This window comes from Triturus cristatus, chromosome 2_1 (genome assembly GCF_964204655.1).
Source record: "Triturus cristatus chromosome 2_1, aTriCri1.1, whole genome shotgun sequence".
Taxonomy (NCBI): Eukaryota; Metazoa; Chordata; class Amphibia; order Caudata; family Salamandridae; genus Triturus; species Triturus cristatus.
Window position 1 is genome coordinate 49,892,537 of NC_140581.1, and position 20,797 is coordinate 49,913,333.

The following is a 20,797-nucleotide window of genomic DNA, read 5'->3' on the forward strand; positions in this document are numbered from 1 at the left end:
CTCTCCGTCACAGAAAAAGGATTTTTCTTTACGCATGCCACGTCCGACAGACATGGTATGTGATTTACTTTTATTAATCACCAGATCGAGACTACTCATAAAATTACAAAAGGCGTCTAATAACTTTTGTAGGGCAACTGGGGTCCTAGCTATGAGTACCGCGTCATCTGCATAGAGGAGCACCGGGATTGGTGCACCCCCCATGCACGGAAAATCTTTTGTAACAGACGTTAGGTAACCCTCCAAAGAGTTCACATAGAGCGTGAACAACATTGGAGCCAGGATACACCCCTGGCGGACCCCTCTAGTGGATCTAAAGCTCTCGGTGCACTTTCCATCGGTGGTCATTCTAATGCGGGCCCTCAGATCTTTGTGAAGCTCCGCTAGAAAGTGCACCAGGGAGCTATCGAGGCCCATCTCCAACAACATTGCCCACAGTTTTGATCTATTAACAAGATCAAAAGCTGTGGACAGATCCATAAAACCCAGGAATAAGCTGCCCCCTTTTGCTTTAGTGTATTTGGACAATATAAGGTGGAGGTTGAGGCATTGGTCCTCAGTACTCCTCCCTGACCTAAAGCCAAATTGAGCCTCGGATAAGATGTTATTTCCCCTGGCCCACGCGGAAATCCTCGCCAAGACAACCTTGCCTAAAATTTTGACCGAGGAGTCCAGAAGCGATATGGGTCGATAACATTTTGGGTCTCCTCTCTGCCCTTTTTTAAAAATAGGGACGATTGTAGCGAGGGACCAGGACTCAGGGAAACCCACTATTGCGGCGGCGTTAAAAACTCTAGTTAAAATATTTGCCCAAAACAGTGGATTTGCCCTGTACATATCTGCAGGTACTCCATCTGGGCCGGGTGCCTTACGCCCAGCTGTCTCCTCTATGGCTCTAAGTACCTCACAGGTTTCAAAACTCACAGGTTCCATTGGACTACCAGTTACAGGGATTATAAAAGGGTCCAGCTCTCTGTGGCTGTCATATATTTTTTCAAAGTGAGACAGCCACTCAACTTCTGAGATGTACCTGTACTGAGTTTTGGGCGCCTGTAAGAAATGGAGAATTTATTATTGTCCAGAATTCAGCACTATTTTTTAGGGTAGCTTTGTCCCTTAGGTCCTCCCAAGCTTTACTTTTTAATTCTTTTTTACGTAGAGAAATGACCGTATTATAATCCTTCCTCAGTCGAGCCACAAGCTCCTTGTTCCTTGGGCGGGCACTAAGGGCTTTTTTGAGGCGGTTATGGGCTTTACTACAGTTTTTATCAAACCAGCCTTTTGCCTGATATTGTTTGTCCCCCTGCCCTTTGGCTAGAAGACTGCTAGACACAAACCTGCAAATACCTTCAAATGAAGATATAACATCATTGTGCCCGGCTAGAGGAGTAGCACATACCCTTAACTCATCTGCGACTGAATTAGATAAAGTTACAAAAAAATGTTCTGGTACAACCGCCTCCCATTTAAGTCTTCTCCCCTGATCCTTTACTTTTAAAGGCAAAATAGTCTGCTGGAGAACAACCAATTTTGACAGTAAGGCACTATTTGTTAGCACCAGTCCGACAGGGTTGTGATCACTCATGGGCATATCAATAGCATTATAAGTAATCACATAATTAAGAAAGAATCTCGAAATAAAGATAAAGTCAATAATCGAGTCGCTAGCCCTGCCCGTGTAAGTGGCAACCCGTGTGGTAGTATCAGAAAATTCAGATTCGAATAACTCATTTAGCAGCAGTACATTTTCAAGTGCTCGACCATTCAGTGTGTGTTCTAAATGAGGGGGTGACACACTGCCTGGCCCCTCCATATCAACCATAACACATTTAGAACACAAATGAACATTAAAATCACCCATTAAAATGATTCGAAACAAAGTGGCTTGCTTGTCTCCGTAGAGAGTTAAAAATTCTAATAACCAATTAAAATGCGAGGATTCTGGATTACTATTGGGGGCATTGTAACAGTTAACCAACAACAATTTACCACCATCCTCTATGGTTAACTCCAGAATGATAAAATTTTTGGAAGCACAGTCTAACATAATCAGTTTGCCTTTTAAATTCACTGAAACCAACATCATAAGGCCGCCTTTGTTCCGACCAGCTGGGGAAGGCAAGGCAGGGACAAAAAAAGATGTAAAGCCATCTATCCAGTAGTCACATTCCAGGTCCCAAGTCTCTTGCAAGGCAATAACATCATAACTCTTGACAAAGCTTTCCCAGCTGGGGTCTCCCTTCTTGGCCCGCAAACCAGCAATGTTCCAAGATAACAGCCTAACCGTTCCCCCAATGTGACTAATAACGATCTCAGGTAAATTGTTCTTGACCACCTCAGAAGAGGGTACGTGGACCATAGATGTTCGGGCCGCAACCGCGGCGTCCTCTGTACCCTCTCCCTCTTCCCGTCAATCACAGAGGTCGAGACCTGAGAGCACATCAAACCTGTTATGCGTTAAGATGGTGGGACCCCATGAGCTGGCATTTTCACGGCACTGCAAAGAACATTGCTGCGCCCGACTAGGCCCCACCGGGGTAAATGGATAAAGTCTTGGTCTCGACGCGGAGGGAAAATTGGCCTTGTTGTAAAAATACCCCAATGGGCGAACACGGATGCTGTTGCTCTCCTCCAGCAGAGATGCTGCCCGCAGGAGGACAGTGGCCACGTGTTGTGGATATTTAAAATTCACAACCACGCAGTCCCCTCTACAAAATTTCCTTGATGGGCCAATCCAGTTCACTCTCCTTGTCGTGATTATGTCTCCAGCAAGTTTGGAAGGAAAACCACATTTAGCGCCTAACCAGGCCACCACTTTGTTTTTGAGGGATTCGTGCGCTTCCACTTGCGGCTCTGAGTTGCCTGGGCCGAGTAGTGGAACGTCTGCAAGTACGATGACGTATGGAGCGCATTCCGGGGGCTAATTAATAGTATTGGTGCGTCTACTTTGTGCAGCATTAATGTTAATGCCAGGTCTCTGCAGACCCCTCGCCTGATCGGAATCCACATCTGTTGATGGGGGATGAGTTACTAAGGGGACAGTAAGATTATGGCCTGAACTAACAACAGGACGAATCATAGATAAAGAGTTGGGAGCTTTTGTAACACTACATCCCGTCACCCCGAGGTTTGCTAAACTATTATGAGAGGGTAAGGGATTCGCCTGAGAGGATTTAACCAGCTGTCGATCCAGTAAACCTCCAAGTCTTTTAATTTCCGCATTTGCAGTGTCCAGTTTGGCTGTAAGACGGTCAATACAGGCTTTAAGTTTTAGGTCTACCGCAGCCTCAATACGTTCAATTAACAGATCAAACTGTTCTAGGCTCAAAGTAGTCTTGGGATCCTTCATAGGCTCTACAATTAGGTTGGTTTTGGGGGAACTGTGTCTATCTGGCCGATGAGTTTCCACCCTTCTCCTCTGGGTGGTCTTACCCCCCCTCTTACTTTGAAGCCTTCTGCATGATCTAACTGGTCTCTTGCCCCTAGTTTCTTCCACTGTTTCTGAGTCTTCCTCAGAGTCAGGGCGTAACGTATCATTGATTATGGAGACCATTGCTGCGTTATCCTGCTCCTGGACAATAGGAGCTACTGTATTACAAATTAGTTCGGTAACGTTATGATCTTGTGGAAAAAAGTCCGTGATTCTATCGCCATCTGAGAAGTCCTCCAATGTAGCGGTTATTGCTAGAGAGGGGGCATGAACCATATCGTCTATTTTACCCAAGGAAGCTCTTCTATCCTCGTTAATCTTAGTTACCCTCTTGACTAGAAAATTGTTCATTGAGCCCGCCCCCGAGACTACCTTATTTTTCTTGGGACCTGACATCATGGAATTGGCAGTCCCCGCGACAGGATCCGGAAAATAGCCACAAGTCCGTCTATACTAAACAACACCACAACAATGTACAAGGGGCGCAACAGTAAGTATAGCGTACAACAGCAATACCTGTGGAGCGGCAGGAGATCTGATGTCCGATGTCAGGGGGATGGCCCCGCCCTGCCTCCTCCTGCCCCGGACGGCCACAGACGGCCCGCCCTTTGCCCGGGCTTAGCCCGGCGCGTCCCGCACGCGTCCCGCGAAGCGGGTCTCCCTGTAATTTATGGCGCCTCCTGGCGCTTGCTCTGCGTCACTACGTCGCGCCGCCGCTGAGGCTGCCGGGAAATGCAGTCCCGGGGCGGCGACGCGGAAGATGGCGTGTCCTCTGTAGTCCCCTGGACTCTTGGCGGTGTCGGCGGTAATGGCGTGGCGTGGCCCAGCAGGTCACGGGTAATTTCTGGCAGCTCCCCCCGCTCCGCCGGTCTCCCTGTAATTTATGGCGCCTCCTGGCGCTTGCTCTGCGTCACTACGTCGCGCCGCCGCTGAGGCTGCCGGGAAATGCAGTCCTGGGGCGGCGACGCGGAAGATGGCGTGTCCTCTGTAGTCCCCTGGACTCTTGGCGGTGTCGGCGGTAATGGCGTGGCGTGGCCCAGCAGGTCACGGGTAATTTCTGGCAGCTCCCCCCGCTCCGCCGGTCTCCCTGTAATTTATGGCGCCTCCTGGCGCTTGCTCTGCGTCACTACGTCGCGCCGCCGCTGAGGATGCCGGGAAATGCAGTCCCGGGGCGGCGACGCGGAAGATGGCGTGTCCTCTGTAGTCCCCTGGACTCTTGGCGGTGTCGGCGGTAATGGCGTGGCGTGGCCCAGCAGGTCACGGGTAATTTCTGGCAGCTCCCCCCATTCTCATTGAGTTTATAGTTCAGCTTCAACGGAAATGAGGAAGACTAAACCTGAGGTTACCACTCCACAACACAGACTACCATACCACATAATTACTCTCCATAACACATAATTAGTCTGTCTGGAAATCGGTTAAAACCGATTGTGCCCGACATTACCCTACCAACTGCAAATCTGCTGACACGGTTTAAACCGAGTATCGCTGATTTTTTAAAATTTGATTCACCACTTGGCCACTGCACCTTTTAGCCACTTGAGGGAGGCGAAGCAGTACAAACCAGCATCCGAGCTAGGCATCGGTAATTCCAATGAAACATTTCACCCTCCTCCCACTGTTCATAGTGGTGTTCGCTCACTTACTCCCTCATCCTGCAATCCGTGGCTGTGCATGCTTGTCCTGCTCTCTTTCCAATGTCCGTTGCTTTGTCTGCCCACCATCCGCTCCCCTCCTGGGTTGATTGATGACATTAGGAAAATGAAAATCTATTCTTTCACCTAAATCAAATCGGGCCTGCCGGCTGCATACAGATCCCTGCAGCAGGCTCCGTGATCCCAATTCAGCTGGTAGGTTAGAGTGCATCCAGCTGTGCAAGTGACTCTCCACCTCCCATGCCCCCCTGTTTCATTTATGAGAGGTGCACTTGGCCTACCCGGGGTTCCATTCTCTGTTGGGAGCCCAGTCCTCAATTTTAACAATAGAGATTAAAAGGTTCCTTATTGAGCCCCCGACTGATGGCTCTGTTACAAATTAAAACAACTCTATTTTTTGTTGATGCAACAATCGTATTCACTACTATTTTTTGTTTTGTTTGTGCAACATTTAATCTCATAGGTTAGGTCTCAAATTATTGTTGTTGATTTGGAATCGCTGCTGATGGCTCTGTGTTGGTGTTAGGAAAGGGACTGTATGCAGCACGATGGTTTAGGTTCAGTTAATCACTCAGGCTATTTACTGAAATCAGGACTCATGTTACACCAACAGGGCGAAATTAGAGGAACGCAACCTTATGTGCAAGTTAAGGGGCCATCAGGCCTCCTTTTGTCTGAATATCGTGACTGGTGGCGGCCAGGAACCTCACACTTAAAAAATGTAAATGTCATGGAGGGGAAACAAAGGCACACAGCTTGTTATCTCTTCACATGTACTTAAGAGAGGCAGCTTTTGCCTTTGTTCATTCCTCGTGTATAAGAGATGCATGCACTGTAAGAATGTCAGGTGTGTTGGTCTGTCCCAGTTTTTACACAAATAACAATTTCAATAGCACTATTATATTTCTTTTATAGCCCTAGGCAACCCAATGCAGGGTGTCAGAGCTCTTTACGTAACATACACATTATACATTGACAATAAATCATGTACATATCTAAATCAATGTACAAGATGAGTTACACAAGACAGGGTTACAAGGTGTAGGAGTCACATGTCCCACGCGTCCTTCATAGCTCACTGTGCTATATTCAAAGGGTTACAATTTACAAACTGCAGGTAATAAAAGGATCTCTGTGTTAAAAGTAGTAACCCACTTTACTATCTACATAAAATAAAAATCTGTCATCTGCATGTTACATGATGTGCTTGTCAGGAGACAGATTAACCTTATACTACTTCGATTCAAATCTGGGACTTCGCAAAACAAAGATCTCTCCAACAAATGCATTCACCTCCAGAGTTATCTCACCAATATAACTATTCCCTGAAATGTACTGGGCACCTATACAGCAGATGCCTTAACCCATAAAATATTTTAAAATGCAGACTTTGTAACCACTTATGCAGAAGAGATCTACTACCAAGCTTCTCCTTGTTGCCAATTTCTTTGTGATAGTGTTCAAAAAAGTAAATATATTAGTTGAGGCCCAGATTTTGCGTCGGGGTTGCGCCACTGCTTTAGCACAACCCTGATGCCAAATCTCATTTGTTAAATCTCATAATGTGCTGAAATGTACTCGTTATATACCAGACAAACATGTATCTGGTCTTAATATCTGATGTCACTTCTTGTGATGTCACATCCAGGGAGGTCACTTCCTGTTATGTCACGTGCAATGTCACATGTCGTGACATCATGTGCTGTGAAGGCAAGCGTAATGATTTCACTTGGATACTGCCTAACCTGGTTAGTCCCCCCCACTTCCTTTTTTAGGACTTATGCCCTGCGGTTTGGTTTAAAAATTCTATCTCCTATGCTATCCCTTTGGGTGGTGCTGGGAGGCGGGGAGCGCAAACCTTCCCTCTTCCTTTAACAGAGAGGTGGGTCTGTGCCTTTTAACAATTCTAAAATTAACAGCCTCGCTGCTCAGCATGACTTAGGAAGAAATGCCACAGCGCCCTCCCCCACACATTTACATTTCCTTTAACTGCACTTGATAATTACCAAAGGCGAATATCTCCAGCAAGCTGCAGATATAGGAGAAGGGAAGAAGGAAGGCTCTGTGGGTGGTCTGGTAATAGGCAAAGCGGGTTAGTTTTTTGAAAGAGCACTTGCCACTTTCTGGCCAAAGTAGCTTTCAGAATCTCCATCAAGTGGTTCTCACAAGGCCGTAGTAATAAAGTGTCTGAGAGAGTCGGTCCACCTTCCAGCATTTACTGGAAAGAACGCAGAGTGGTAAGAGTGCCTCTGAGCTGGCAGTACTTGACCTGCTCCTTGAGAGAATGTGGTGGCTGCTACCAATGTCAAACCAATTCATCATCTTGCATCAACAAACGAGGTGCCATAACAAGCCTTTGTATTTGTTAGTGATGCACCTTTCATATGCTGCTACACTTTTTATCTGTTGGCACAGTGCTTATATCTGTTAGTGCTGTACCTTGCATCTATATCTGTTGCACCGCATCTGCAACTCTTTTGGGCCCCCTGCACTGAACAACACTGAATTTATTTTCCATTTTCAGCTCATTCACACTCTTGGCAACTATGGTTAGATCATTGTCAACCCTCTTCCTTGGCCAGCCTCCATCTGGGCCCATTCCTGGAACAAAGAGCCTCTCTGGCCAGCAACAGAAAAGCCAGAAGACTAGATGTTTGAATAAGACAGCTGGTGCCTCACTTGTGGGCCCGTGCATAGAGGGTGTTTTTATGCTGACTTCACTCCTGTCTCAGCTCTCAGGAACAAGGATTTTAAGTCAGGCGGTACTAGATTATGATCGTACAAACCCAGTCATGGAGAGGTCATATAAAGTCGCACTGCACTGCACTTTGACACTAGGCTTGGCCCCAGGCCCTACATTGGGGAAGCTGTCTCCAGCTGGAATGAGTCAGAAAAGCATTTGGTAAAACATGCACAACAGCTGTCGCTAGAGTAGGGCAGCCTTATAGTGCTCACTGAGGGCCTCCCCTTCCCATGTTCCCTGCACTGAGCTCAGCCATGATCCAGGCACAGCCTGCTGTGGCCCTGGTGATATGATTTACAGCACAGGGTCTTTCCTGTAAAACAACTGTGCATTCATCAATGTTGAGAGGGCTTTTTGACAGATAAAAGTTTACATGGGAAGATAAGAGTGAGTGCGCATGACCAAAGACTCACTGAAGATGCATTGTATGGTGTAGTACAATAAGTTTGATATGTAAAAATGTGTTTGTATCCTCATTTACACTGTATGTACACTTTCTATATGTCATGCACTATCAGTGTAGAAAGCAAGCAATAATAAAAGCGAAACGTTCCATAAACACCGGAAAAACACTGCTTCTGAAAACAGGAAAACTTACACATAATCCCGCTCTACATAATTGCTATACACTGAATACCACATACTTTCTATCCACATTTCACTGCACAACATACCACATAATTCCACTACACAACATACCACATAATTCCACTACACACAACGTACATCTACTCCACTCCAAAAAACATTGGTAGAAAACTTTTACATTTACAGGCATTCTGCTGCATAGCACTTACAGGAGGTACCAAAAGGGATTTGTGGCCCCCAAAGTCACTCAGCAGTAAAGGAGTCTTTAATCCCCATCAAAGAGCACGCCAGGGAGAACATTTGCAGAGTGGTGGGAAATGGAGGCGTGACCTCAGAAGATCTCTTAGCAATCCCACTGTGTTGGACTTACTGGAGGTAATAGGAGGGGTAGCTGGCCCCCAAGGACTTCATTGGGTGCCAACTACCCCTCCTATTACCTAGAGGAAATCCCACACAGCAGGATTACAAAATTCTCATAGCAGGCAATGCCCCCTTTACCCCACACCTCTGCAAATGCGCTTTCTGGTGCACTCTCTGATGGGAATTGAAGTCCCCTTCGCTGTTGGGGGTCCTTAGGGGCCAACTAGCCTACCTGTTACCTCCAGTAAGCCCCACAAAGTGGGATTGCTGTGTGGTGGACACAGGCCACGCCCCCTTTCTCCACCACTCTGCAAATACACCTCCTGGTGCGCTCTTGTTTGGGGATGAAGTCCCCTTGCCTTCTGAGAGTACCTGGGGGCCAACTAGCCCTCCCATTACCTCTATTAAGTCAAACACACAGCTGGATTGCTGAGTGTGGTCAGAGGCCATGCCCCCTTTTTACACCACTCTGCAAACGTGCCTCCTGGTGCACTGCTGCTTGGGGAATGAAGTCCACTTCAGTCCTGAAGTCGTCTGCACACCAGGGGGCCTCATCACCCCACCAGCAATGCGCCAAGATGTGTGTTCGCAGAGTGGTGTAAAAAGGGGCATGGTCTCCTACCACCTCTCAGCAATCCCACTGTGTGGGGCTTACTGAAGGTACCTAGTGGCCTAGTTGGCCCCTAAGGGCCCTCACCTGTGAAGGGGACTTTATCTCCCAACCCAGAGCGCTCCAGGAGGCACGCTTGGAGAGTGGTGTAGGGAGACGGCAGGGCCTCCGGCGAGTAGCTGGTTTCTTTTTCTTTAGGGAAAGGTGGCTGTGTGGCCACCCTTCCCTTTACCCTTATGGGCACTGGGGACCCCATGCCCTGGGGCCTGAGCCATATTTAAAATATATATATATATATTGAAAATGGAGGGGGCCCCCTCTCCAAGGCCATTTTTGGCCCCAGGGAGCCCATCCCCCGGGGCCTGACCAGACTTTTTTTTTTGTGGAGGGGGTCCTGTGGCCCCCCCTACTGAGGCCAATGATAGCCCCAGGGACCCCATCCCCTGCGACCGGCCTTATGGTTTTTTTTTAATTAAAATTGGAGAGGGGCCAAGTGGCCCCCACCATAATTTATTTTTATCATAAAACCCCAGGGAGGTGGTGGTACCCGTGGCTGTGGGGGCCCCGCAGGGCCCCCGCATCACAATGTTATAATGCCACCTGGACCACCCGGGGTCTTCAAGAATAAGACGTGCGGGAGATCACACTTGGTTAAAAAAAAAATGTTGTCCGAATTCGCGAACCACACGCAAATCCCACCTAATTTATTTGTTTTTGTAAATGCTTTTTTGGGCCCCTGAGCAGCCCTAGGGGGGTCAGGGTGTTTCTACCCCCCCTTTTCTTCTTTTGTCACCTTTTTTGTTGTGACTCGGTTCAACATTTCTTGGTTTGAAGTGTTGGCAGCCAATCAGAGTCAAGCTCATGATTTGAAGGGTTCGCGGATCCACCGCGATCACCAGATACTAATATTTTGTAAATATGAATTTCTCAGGAACTACTGAATGGATTTACACCATTTAAAGCAAAGAGTGTTGTCTGGACCAAGAGCTACCTCTTTGCCAAATTTGGTGTAATTCCATTCCATTCAGCATTTCGGCTGTAGCTGTGAAAAAGTTTTCCTATGGAAATGAACATGGAGAAAACGCGTTTTGGGACTCCCCTTTTTTCTCAACCCTCGTTTGATGAATCAACCCAAAACTTCAAGACAGAAGATGACCAGAGCGGACCATTAGTTTTGAAAAATTCCCATAAATTCATCAAACGGCACCAAAGATATTGGCAGAAGAAAAACGCTTTTTGAATAGAAACAAGGTTCTAACTATAACTACCGACTGGCGACCACCAGTAGGTTACATATATATATATATATGGAGAGGAGAATAGCCACTGATTTATGGTTAAGAGCACATGAGATTCAGCAAATTCAGTTGAACTGTCGCCTCTACAGCATCACTCCGATTATTAATCATTAGCGTTACAAATCTATCACCTGATCAATATCCAAAATATTATCAATTTGATGATGCATTGGATTATGAACAGCAATACAACTATTGAGTGAAATTGACCACAAGGTACTATACCTTTTATTTCACCGTCACTTTGTGTTTTATTAGTATTTAGTAATACATAGACACCTTTATCCTCATTAACCCACAATGAATTGTGATTAAGTACTATACCATGATTCTTTCTAAACTGCACGATTAATTAATCTCACAATCACTTCCACCACTTACGCTAGGGAATTAAGATTTAGCACAACAAATAGAAATAAATAAACAAATTTTGTTTTGAACTTTATTAACAATTTAAACTGAACAAACATTTGGATGTGTACAAGTATTTCTTTTATGTTCATTTTGCACACTGCGTCGTGCTTGTATACTACGCCTTTAAATATATGTGAAACTCACCTAAGGTCATGTGACCAAGATCTCGGCTGAGATCGAAACGTGTCGTTTGTCTGCCAAATAAACCCACAATACTAAGAATACAGAACTGGAGTGGCTCGACTTTTCTGCAATAATTGTGGAATTTCTATGCGCATATTCAGGGGCGGCGTCCCCTTAACGAGCCCCGACTCGCCAGGAAGGGCAGTGTTTGTTACCACCAACTTGACTTTTGGAACCCGAGAGAACACGCCCGCCGGCGTAACCAGAGGCATTCAACATCTAAGAGCAGCAGCTCGGAACTGTAACGTTTGAACACTGGGAGCCGACGAAAAGCGAGCGAGCGAGAAAGCAGGTGAGAGGAGAAAAGATCGAGTATCTATTCTGAATCGCCCGACATTTGCTCGTAATTCCGAAAACGCCCCTGTTGTTATTTGTCCATTTGTACGATAGTATTAGTTATGAACGGCTATCAGGTTACGCCTGAGTCCATGAGTGAACTTGTTCACGGAAGCGCAGTTCATAAGTGTTCCACCGAGGTCTATGTGACCGGATTGACGGCGGAGCTGGGAATGGCAGAAGAGTGGTTAAAAGGGCGGGAAACGTCTGCCAATTTAATTTTCAAAAGAAGAAATGCCAAAACCAGGGACAATACAGGCACGCAAGGGACAGTGTTACCTGAGGCTTCAACAATTAAGCAATTGGGAAATCAGCTTGAGAGATTGCGCAAAAAGGAAACAAGTAGATGGTGGGAAGCCAGTTCCTTACAAAATTACATAGAAGTCGATAGAATCCCACGAGGCTTGAGAATTTTCATTATTCCCACATTGAATCGCCCAAAGCCACAACTACTTAAAGACTGGACTGAGAATACCAACACTTGTTGATAAAAAATGCATGGGAGGAACATAAAGAATTGACACAACAAATTCAAATATTGATGGATGAACTAGAGAAAAACCCAGACCAGAATGAGGTAAAAAATGTTCTTAAATCAGTTGATGAAAGAATCAAATCGTTTGAAAAAGGAGTGATAGAAAGAAAAGAAAGAAAATTCCAACGTGATGAAAGAGACTATAGACTTGGGCGAATATTAACTTTTGCGAGAAAGTTCGACAAAATTAGAGCAGATATGGCAAAAGATGAAGCATTGGGAGTAATTGACAAAGGCACAGATGGCTCAATAACAGACTTGAGTTCTGATCAAGAATCGGTTGACAGTGGCGCATCTAACCAGGGGGAATTATCGTCTTTTTCTGAGGAAATGCGCCTCATACAGAGGAACCACGAACAGTCCTACAGAGGAAAACCGGGGGGGAAGAGGAAGAGGCGCCAACACAAGAGCAAGAAAAGACGGTGCAGGAGAACAAAGGAACAGCAACACTGGTATGGGGACAAGAAGCCAGGACAACAAGAAGAAATAATGGAAGACACCGGCCAACAACTAACGGTAATGAATCTTTCGATTAGACCTATAACAGCTACTGAAGAACAGGTCTTAAAATTGGGGTTATCCTTTTGTCCCGATAACCATATAGACTATGCTCAAACTAGAATCGATCTCTACCATTTTGTACGTAAAATCAAATTGTTTAAACTACATACATTACGTGGCAATGTCACCAATAGTGGTATCAGTTCACAGGAGTCTAACCCTAATACTGCACAAGCATTAACAATAGCCGACATTCCAGCTCTTATGACCATGCAGGATTTACAGGATCTGAACAACACTGCCACTAATACACATAATCCACTAGACCTTAGCAGTAACGACATCACTCTACAAACATTAGGAATTGAAATAGGTGCTCCAGGTCTGACCAAATTCAGAGCCCCATCTAATTGTAAACGATTTTACGAACCCCAAATCTTGCCAGACTAGGGACAGTTCTTCTCAGTCACTATGTGATAATATCTCCTCCTTTTTTGTACAAAAAGTTGAGAAGATTTATCAAAATATCACCCTCTCTAATATTTTGGCTCCTATTCCTGTGGAGATTATATTACACCCTACTAGTGAAGGACCTCGTCTGACTACATTTCCTGCTATTACCATCACTGAAGTGCAAACACTCTGGATCCCCCCTGGACACTATCCCTGCTAAAATCTCTTCTAGATTTGCGGCTCAGCTGGCGTCCCCACTTTGCTCTATAATTAATAATTCTTTAAAATCGGCTAGTCTTCCTCAAAGGTGGAAACACGCCCAAATCATTCCCATCCGTAAAAACTCTAACATCTCCCCTGAAGAATTGTCAAACTATCGTCCGATTTCGTTGCTCCCGCTACAGAGCAAGATCACGGAGAAACATATTATTAAGCACTTATCTGCTTTTCTTGAGTCTTCTAGTGCTTTGGATGTTTCTCAGTCAGGCTTTCGTGCTAAACATAGTACTGAGACTGCCTTGGTGGAGGTAATGTTATGTTATGTTATGTTACAATTTATATAGCGCAACAGCTGCCCCAACAAAGGGGCGTCCCGGCGCTCCTGACAAGGACTAAGCCCTCAAGACACCTTCCAACACAGATTAGACTTTGAGGAAGAGATAGGTCTTAAGGGCCTTCCTGAAAGGCTGATAATCCCTTAGACCACGAATAAATGCTGGGAGAGAATTCCACAGCCTGGCTGCCTTATACCTGAAAGATCTACCACCTGCCCTGGTTTTCTTAACCCGTGGCACCTTCAACAGGTTTTGGCTAGAAGATCGAAGTTGGCGCGTGGGCTCATAAGGCTGGATCAGGTCTGTTAATATCTGTGGAGAAGCCAGCTTCCATGCCTTGAAGACCACACAAAGTGCCTTGAACTCTATACGTCTTTCCATAGGCAACCAGTGTAGTCTTCGAATTGCATCCGAGGCAGAGCTAGATCTACGTAGACCTAGCAACATTCTAGCCGCAGCGGTCTGGACTCTCTGTAACCTGTGGACCTCAACCTTATTGGCCCCCCAAATAGAGAGTCGAAGCATAGTTCAGCCGTGACAGGATTGTGGCTTGGATAATCAGCTGTCTAGTAGGGGCATCAAAGAACTTAAAAATAGACTTAAAGCTCCTAAGCAGCCCAAAACATGTGCCAGCCACCTTCTTAGTCTGGGTTTGGTAGTTAAGATTGCTATCTACCCAAACACCGAGGTTTTTCACCACCGTCTTTGGAGGGGGTGCATGTCCAAGGCTCTGGGGCCACCAATCATTACTCCAAAGACCCTGGTCTTTCCCCGTCAGCAGAATTTCCGTTTTCTCAGCGTTTAGCTGCAAACAGTTGATGGTAAGCCAGTCCGCCACTGCTGCCAAATTGGTGCAGAAGCGGGCAGCATCTAGGCTATTACCCCTAACGGTATTGCTAGACAGGGCTACCACCAACTGTGTATCGTCAGCATAAGAGACAAGGGTCAAACCACGGCTCTTTGCGAGAAGAGCCAGTGGCAGCACGTAGATATTAAAAAGCAAAGGGCTCAAAGATGAGCCCTGAGGTACACCTTGTCTCACCTTGAAAGTCCCTGAGGAAAACGGGGGCACAGAAGCCTCGAAAGTCCTATCCTCTAGAAAGGATGTCAGCCAGCGTAAGGCCAAGCCATTGATCCCAACCTCCTCTAATCGTCTCAGCAAAATGGCATGGAACACGGTGTCAAATGCGGCACTCAAGTCTAGCAGGATTAATGCCGCAGTGTGCCCATTATCCAAAGATGCCCAAAGATGTTCTGTCACGGCCAACAGTGCTAACTCCGTGCTGTGACCGGGGCGAAAGCCATTTTGCGAGGGATCCAAGATGTTATTAGAGGACAGGAAGTTGGAGAGCGTGGCATTGACATATGTCTCCAGAATCTTCGATGCCCAAGGTAGGCGGGAGATAGGCCTATAGTTCTCAGGACGATCTGGATCTAAGTTGGGTTTCTTTATTAGAGGCAGGACTTTGGCTATCTTCCAGGCAGTGGGCACAATTCCTGTGGTCAATGAAGCATTTAAGATGTCACACAGAGGGCCCTGAATTGTAGGAAGAAGCTTAAGAAAATGACCTGGCCTAAGCGGATTAAGGGGAGAACCAGATTTTATTTTAAAACAGAGTGCCTCCAGCTGGGCAGGCACGATCAGCGGGAACTTATCCAATGAGCAGGCTGTTGCCTCTACCGAATCAGTAGATCGTATTGATGCGGGAAATTGTTTATAAATCCTTTCCACTTTGAAAATGAAATAAGCCGCTAAATCATCGCATTGCTTGTTGGATGAAATAAAAGGCTCAGTAGGAGCTGTCGTTAATGAGGCAACTAAGGAAAATATACATTTAGCCTTATTCCCACTGCCTGCAAGTTGTGACGCATAGAAAGTGGCTCGGACCACCTGGATCCTTTTTTGGTAGATCTTAATGGCCAAACGATATTTTTCTTTAGCCATCAAGTCGTAGTCCCTTCTCCAAGTACGTTCAAGTTTTTTGCAGTCCTTTCACAATACGGCAAGTTCTTCGTTATACCAGGGGCTGTAGCTAGATTTGCGGGATGGTTGCCATTTTTCCGGAACTAGCTCGTCCAAGGGCTGTCTGATCCAGGTAGAAAAGGCAGTATATGCCATGTTAGGGTCCGCATTAGACATGGGGCAGGAGGTCCCCAATTCTTCAGCGTAATTAGCCCAGTCGGGCTTATGCCATGCTCTCTTGCATGTGAGGTGGCAGCAATCCTTAATTCTAGCCCCTTTGATTGACAGATACATCATGATCAAATAATGATCAGTCCAAAGCAGTTTTAATGGGGCCGCTACAGACAAGAAGTTCAAGTTGGTAAACACTGGGTCTAGAAGATGACCCGCCGTGTGAGTAGAACCTTGCACCAACTGAACCAATTGACAGGCCCAAAGGTCTGCTATAAAATTAGCTATATCGGGATCTTCTATATTATCTAGGTGGAGATTTAAGTCACCCACAATAGTAAAATTGGCCCACCCAAGTGCCAATCTGTTCACGAGCTCTACACAGGCTGCTCTAAATACACTCGAGCTCCCTGGTGGTCTATAGATCAAGAGCCCCGCTACCGTATAATTTTGCGAGATAGTGATTTTGAAACTTGCACATTCACTACCCGCAGAATTTGTTTCTCCAAATTACAAGTAAGGTAAGATGTAAAAACAACCGCTATACCCCCACCCCTGGTCTCTCTATTCACGGTCCTAATACTGTAACCAGCGGGGAGCGCTAAGAGAGTTTCAGGCATCGGTAAGCCATGTTTCTGTAAGAAAGCAAATATCGGGTGAGTAGTTCTCCAAAAGGACAAAAATGTCCTTGTGGTGCTTAACCAGCAAACGACAATTAAGGGAAAGAATCGTTATCTTCCTCATCTTTTCAGCACGTCTGATATTAGTAGGACAAAAAATGGCAGTAGAATGTCTGTTTAGTGAAGTATACCGACAGGCCCCGCAACTAAAAGGACCCTCATGAGCCTCTTGCCCAGAGTGAGTGCACGTGTCACCGATATCTCTTAGTGCTAAAATAGATTCGCGCCCCAAACGTTTCCTTACCGTAGTAGCTTCTACAGCATCTCTGGCACCTGGCAGCTGTCTGGCGCGGACGGGCGCAGACGGGCTTGCCTCTGGCGCGCCCGCTGCGCGCTTGCATCTGTCTCAATAAATATCTGAGGCCGAAGAAACACTAGTGCGCCAACAGCCCGAAATGGCGGCCCCCGGTGTCTTAAGGAACACAGAAGAAGGACACCAGATCAGTAAGGAAATGCTAAATTAAACTTTAAAACCGAATGAAAGCAGCCAGACTAAACTAATGTAAAATAAGGGACCAAATGTACCCTTTGTTAAATCGTTTTTAAAGTGCAAGTGTGCCTAATAAAATGCAGCAGCAGCAGGAACAGAACTTAGCAGCAAAAATCGTGGTCTAGAACAGGAAACAACCTTCTGTCAGGGCGAGCACTTGCATCTGTCTCAATAAATATCTGAGGCCGAAGAAACACTAGTGCGCCAACAGCCCAAAATGGCGGCCCCCGGTGTCTTAAGGAACACAGAAGAAGGACACCAGATCAGTAAGGAAATGCTAAATAAAACTTTAAAACCGAATGAAAGCAGCCAGACAATTGAATAATCCCGTTTGCTACGAGAGGGTAGATAAATCATATTTAGACACACTACTGAATAGGTACCATAGCTACCTCAATGACTGATTTGACCAGAAACTTTTGAAATGGGATGAAAGAAAGTACCTATTAAATAAGACTCCGACCACGCCCACTTTTTATTTGTTACCTAAGGTACACAAAGACCCTGTCAATCCCCCTGGTGTCCTCTAAAAATAGTCTACTAGAGAAGACATCTGAATACATTGACCATTTTCTGTTTCCTTATGTTAAATATCTCAACTCATACTTAAGAGATACAAAAGATTTCTTACAAAAAATCCAAAACCTACACTGGGAGAACAAATACTGAATGGTCTGCTTAGACGTAGAAAGCTTGTATACAAGCAGAAAACACACAGATGGTCTTAAAGCATGCCAATATTTTCTAAAAGCAAGAAATATCGAATTATTGGAACATACACGTATGCTTTTGCAAATGATTGAGATCTGCCTTACCGAAAATGTATTCATGTTTAATGGGAGGTGGTATAAACAACTGCAAGGTACTTCCATGGGTACCTGCTTCGCCCTAAGCTACGCCAATCTTATGGTGGGGTGGTGGGAGAAGCAGGTACTCTTGAGTGAAGATGTGGAGCCATGGTCAAATAACTTCGGACTATGGCTTAGATTCATAGATGACATATTAATTTGTGAACTATTTGAACTGCAACACTATGAATTTGAAATTTACAATGCAATACAGTCAACAGAGTATTGACTTCCTTGATATTAGGCTGACAATGCAAAATGGCAAATTGACCACAGACTTGTACAGAAAAAAAGACGGCAGGTAATTCCATTCTCCATTCGGCTAGTTGCCACCCGCCCAACTTTAGATGGAGTGTGCCATATAGTGAGTTTTTGAGAGCCAAAAGAAATTGCACCACAGAAGCACTATAAGAAAAAAAAAACAAAGCATGATGATTAGATTCAAGAATAGGGGATACCCTAGCAAGATGTAAAGAGAGATGCCAGAAAAGCAGACTCAATCAGTCATAATGATGCTCTCTTATCGCCTCCTAAAACATCTAACAGAAGAGATAACACTGACACACCAGTCAGATTTATTACTACTTTCAGCACACAGGCAGGTGAGCTGAAAAAAATAATGAAAAAGATATGGCACATTCTTACACAAGACCCCCTTCTTGAAACAAAGCTAGGACAGTCACCAGCTATAACGTACAGGAAGACCTGATCTCTCAAAGACAGATCAGTGAATAGTCACCTACAGACTGAAAATAAAAAAACCTGGTTAGAACAGAGGGTTGGCTTCCACAAATGCAGTAAATGCAAAGCCTGCAGCCATGGTGTAAATGTAAAAGAAGTTACACTGCGTAGGTCAAAAAAGAAATGGAAGATCAGTAAATCCATCTCTTGTGGTACTGATTTTGTAGTCTATGCTATCATCACCTCGTGCGATAAACGGTATGTGGGGTCAACCACGTTTCCAGTTAAAAAAAGAATTCTGGAACACTGGCGGGCCATCACTAACCGCAACCTTAGCTACAGTACATCGAGACACTTCAATGAGACACATGAGGGTGACTGGACCAAAGGTAAATATGTTGGTCTAGCAACCGTCCCCAATCATCCTAGAGGAGGTAATCGAATTCAAGCTTTACGTCGCCTTGAGTCAAGGCTGATCTTGCTCGCCGGTAGTATGTTCCCAACAGGCATGAACAATGATGAAGAGCTATATGTGCATTTGTAAACATGTTAACGCTTCCCGCAACCAAATCAGGAGTTTCCAGTTTGTATTATTCTAGATGAATGATACATTTTAAATCACTTATTTTACCTGTGTGTTGTTCTAGTTTTCTTTTCCTTCCCTCTTGAATAGTCACTACAGTGGATGGAATATTTGTTAATAAATGCATTATGAGGACTATGTAAGTGTTATATATTGAATTACTAATTGACATATTGATGGAAATGATATATATAGGTCATACGCTACGAACCTTAATTCTAATGCTGTACTTTTTATTTTGACAGATTGATAACGCAAGGAGAATAGCCACTGATTTATGGTTAAGAGCACATGAGATTCAGCAAGTTCAGTTGAAGTGTCGTCTCTACAGCATCACTCCGATTATTTATCATTAGCCTTACAAATCTATCACCTGATCAATATCCAAAATAATATCAATTTGATGATGCATTGGATTATGAACAGCAATACAACTATTGAGTGAAATTGACCACAAGGTACTATACCTTTTATTTCACCGTCACTTTGTGTTTTATTAGTATTTAGTAGACACCTTTATCCTCATTAGCCCACAATGAATTGTGATTAAGTACTATACCATGATTCTTTCTAAACTGCACGATTAATTAATCTCACAATCACTTACTCCACTCACGCTAGGGAATTAAGATTTAACTCAACAAATGGAAACAAATAAACAAATGTTGTTTTGAACTTTATTAACAATTTAAACTGAACAAACACATTTGGATGTGTACAAGTATTTCTTTTATGTTCATTTTGCACGCTACGTCGTGCTTGTATACTACACCTTTAAATATATGTGAAACTCACCTAAGGTCATGTGACCAAGATCTCGGCTGAGATCGAAATGCGTCGTTTGTCTGCCAAATAAACCCGCAATACTAAAAACACAGAACTGGAGTGGTTCGTCTTTTTTTAGCAATTTAAATGGTCTATCGACACTGATGGCGTTGTCATGTGATCAAGGTCCTTTCAGGACCGAAATGCGTAATGGCCGGCATTACAAAGCTATCCTAAGCACATAAATCAGGGTCCGTGTCTGCTTTGCCAAAAAATAAATTGGATGGGAGGTCGAAAGGTGAAAAGCAGCGTCCTCGAGATATATATATATATATATATATATATATATATTCCAAGCACTGGTAATTTCCGATGAGCAGCACTCGTGGAGTAACAAGTTTACCAACCTTTATCAAAGGCAATTAAAACCAGGAACGTGCTGCACTCATCAACGCGGTCATAAGTGCAGCATGATTTTTGTTTTAATAAAGAAGCACTACAATCCCCAGCATGCAACTGGACATTGCCTTATTCAAGCGGCCCTATTGGGAGCTTGTCGACAGTACAAATTCAGCATGGGAGTGCACCATGTTCCTATTTTTAATGGCCATTGATAAAGATGTTAATCGAAACGCGTCAGGCTAAGAACAGGCTGCGCAATTTCACCTGCCAATATATATGTATTGTGAGAAGTTGGCCTGGTATATGCTGTCCATTAATTATAGTGGGTACCCTGTACCAGTCCAAACAACTTCAGAGAGAAGCTATGGCCCCCAGGCTTTCCCCTACCCAACTCTAAGGGAGACTCTGTCAAGAATCTGGGGGTCTGGTTCAATGAGAACTTGATTTTTTCATCGCCGGTTAAGAAGTTGGCTGGCACTTGCTTTAGCATTTTGAAGATCTCGAGGAAGTTTCTTCCCCTGTTGCCTAATTCTGCAAAAGAAAATGTTGTCCGT

At 44.8% G+C, this 20,797-nt stretch overlaps 1 long non-coding RNA gene across 1 annotated transcript in view; it reads left to right on the top strand.

Moving 5' to 3' along the window:
- The window catches only part of LOC146863705 (uncharacterized), a 287,037-nt gene extending 267,081 nt beyond the window's left edge, over positions 1-19,956 (top strand). Inside the window, exon 3 of the long non-coding RNA XR_014969084.1 lies at positions 19,322-19,956. This is a non-coding gene — a long non-coding RNA (uncharacterized LOC146863705). The remainder of the gene's footprint in view (positions 1-19,321) is intronic.
- The last annotated feature ends 841 nt before the right edge of the window (positions 19,957-20,797 follow it).